Here is a 3,270-nt window from a genome sequence, read left to right as displayed (position 1 = left end):
AAAGAACCAGAATTACTGATTTTTTTGTTTGCTTATTGTGGTTTGGTTTCAATGGGTTTTTTTGAGGCAGGATCTCACTGTGTTGTCCAGGCTGGTCTTAAATTTGAAGTGTAGATCAAGTTAGTTTTTAACTTGAACCAGTTCTTCTGCTTCTGCCTCCTAGGCATGTATCATTGTGCCTCACTTTTTAGTATCACATTGCAACTCCATTTACAAATTTAATAGTAGGGACTGGAGAGATGGCTTATCCATTAAGAGCACTTGCTGCTCTCCCAGAGGACCTGGGTTCAGTTCCCAGCACCTACATGACTGTGCACAATCTTCTGTAACTCCAGTTCCAGTGGATCTGATGCCCTCTTCTGACCTCTGCTGGCACTGCATTCATGTTGTGTACTTATTATATATATATGAAAACACTTGTACAAATAAAATACAAATAATTTTTTTTAAAGTTTATGGCCAGCTAGACTACATAGAGATAGAGAGACCCTGTCTCAAAAAACAAATAGGGCCAGTGAGATGGCTCAGTGGGTAAAGGTGCTTGCCGCCAAGCCTGACAACCTGAGTTCGATCCCAAAAACTCACAAGGTAGAAGGAGAGAACCAACTCCTGAAGGTTGTTCTCTGACCTCCACACATGCACATGCATACATGAACACACATAAATACTGTTGCAGAGGATTGTCTTCCAACCAGCAAGCTATAAGCAGAGGCACGCCTTCTTCCCAAGCTTGGTTGCACCTGCTTGCTTAGGATCATCACAAACTGCTGACCACTGATACTCCACAAGAAAGGAGGGGCAGGGTAAGTCAGCTGCCCAACTAGCCAGTTACCCTAGTTGCATGATGGGGAGGGACTAAGGGTATAATAGCTGAGAAAGTCATACAGCATCTCTCTTGCCATTTTGTACAGCTTCTGGGAAGTCACAATCCATGCCTGAATGGAGACTTTCCAATGCAGCCTTAGACGGGGAAGCACCCATACATAAACCCTCACCCACTGCTAAGTAAACACAATAAACTCTGGTTTCCCAAACTGCAGTTTAGGAAAATTAGACCTCAGTTTGTTGTAGGGACCAAGGGAGGAGGGTACCTCCCAGAAGGAATTTTAGCAACACATACATAAATGTAATTTTATTTTATTTTTAGGTCTTTTTGAGACAGGGTCTTCCTGTAACCCCAGCTGGCCTGAAACTCACTGTGTAGACCAGGCTGGCCTCTATCTCACAGAGATCTGCCTGCCTGTGCCTCCCAAGTGCTGGGATTAAAGGCATACATCACCATGCCCAACAAATAAAATTTTTAAAAAAACAGGCTGGAGAGATGGCTCAGTGGTTAGGCATGCTTACTGCTCTTCCAGAGGACCAGAATTCAGTTCCCCTCACCCAAATTAGGCACCTCACAACTGCCTGTAACTCCAGCTCCAAAGGATCTGAGGGTAACGACACACCTGGCATATACACACAGAGATACACAAAAAACAAAACCAACAAGAACAGCAGAAAAACTGCTAATTGCTAAGTTCTTTTTTTGTTATTGTTTGTTTTTTGAGACAGAGCCTCCCTGTAACCCCTGCTGGCCTGGCCTGGCACTTGCTATGGAGACCAGGCTGGCCTTGATCTCACAGAAATCCCCCCTGCCTCTGCTTCCTGAGTGCTAGGATTAAGACATGCACCACCACGGCCAGCTCCAAAGAAATTAAATTACACTTCTCCCTTCCCAAGGCAAACATCCAATCATAATGTCTATTCAGTAATAAAGATCCACCAGTGCCTGACATGGTGGTACATGACTATAATCCCAACACTTGGAAGTCTGAGGAGAGGATAACCAGTTTAAGGCCAGCCTAGGCTACATAGGAAATTCCAAGGCAACCTAGGCTACAATGGTGAGACTTGGTCTTAAAAAAAAAGGGAAACCAGGTGTGGTGGCTCACACCTTTAATCCTAACACTTGGCAGGGAGAGGCAGGTAGATCTCTGTGAGGTCAAGGCCAACCTGGTTTCCATAATAAGTTCCAGGCCAGCTGGGGCTACAGGGAAACCCTGTTACAAAACAAACAAGATCCATCAGTGGCACACACATACATACACGGGGCGGGGGGAGAAAGCACTGATCTATAATCCCAGCACTTGGGAGAGACTGAGGCTGAAGGATTTTCTGTGAATTCAAGGCAACCTGTGCCATACAACATGATCTTGTATCAAAAAAAATAAATACTAGGGGCTGGAGAGATGGCTCAGCAGTTAAGAGCACTGGCTGTTCTTGCAGAGTACCTGGGTTTGATTCCCAGCATCCACATGGTGACTAACAACCATCTGTAACTCCAGTTCCAAGGGATCCAGCAGTCTTCTGATCTCCACAGGCATTGCACAACACGGGTGCACTTATATGCATGCAAGCAGTACACGCATACACATAAAATAAAAGTAAAATGTTTCTTAAAAAATAAAGACTAAACTTTGTGTAGGATGAAATAAAATCTCTATGTATGCCTGGAAAGGTGGCTGGCTGTGCTGTTTAATGGAGTTCTTAAGACCTGAAGTAGAAAGTAATGAGCAGTATATTAGGTAATTAATAAAAATATTTTTATTAAAAGCCCCTTCAGCATCATGTGTTCTTTTTTAATATTTATGTGTATGAGTGGATTGTCTGCACGTGTGTAAATGCACCTGTGGTGTGCAATGCCTGAAGAGGTCAGAAGAGGGTGTTGGATCCCCTGGAGCTGGAGTTAGGATGATTATTAGCCACCATGTGGTACTGGGAATTGAACCCAGGTCCTCTGCAAGAGCAGCCAGTGCTCTTAACTGCTGTACTGCCTCTCCAGCCCTGACGGCAAGTGTTCTTGATCACTCACACCAACTCTTAGGAAATGTAGATCGGACTCCAGCATCCCATGACATGAGCATCTTCCTGTGGCTCCATTGCAGCTCATGTCGTTTACCTGAATCCTTTTTTACCTCATCTCCCAGTTGAAGAATGGGACCTTTTCATGTATTATAACATTTTTATTACATGTATTTTAGTATCATGGTTCCTGAAACCATGGTACTGAAAATTTGCCTTAGAAAGAAATCACCAAAAAAAAATTCAAAATTATTGTCTTAATAACCATTTGGCATTTTAAGGCTTAATTTGAAAATTAAATTGAATGAAGGCAAAGTAAACCAAATGTTGGTTTGTTGCTTTGTTGTAGTAATGAAGGCTAATTGAACCCTCCCCCCCCCCCTTAGTGAGCAAATGTCAGCTTTGAAAGGGGGATGGAGTTTTCCC

Source organism: Nannospalax galili, unplaced genomic scaffold, assembly GCF_000622305.1.
Source record: "Nannospalax galili isolate Female #2095 unplaced genomic scaffold, S.galili_v1.0 scaffold406, whole genome shotgun sequence".
NCBI lineage: Eukaryota > Metazoa > Chordata > Mammalia > Rodentia > Spalacidae > Nannospalax > Nannospalax galili.
Note: the sequence above shows the minus strand (reverse complement) of the source record.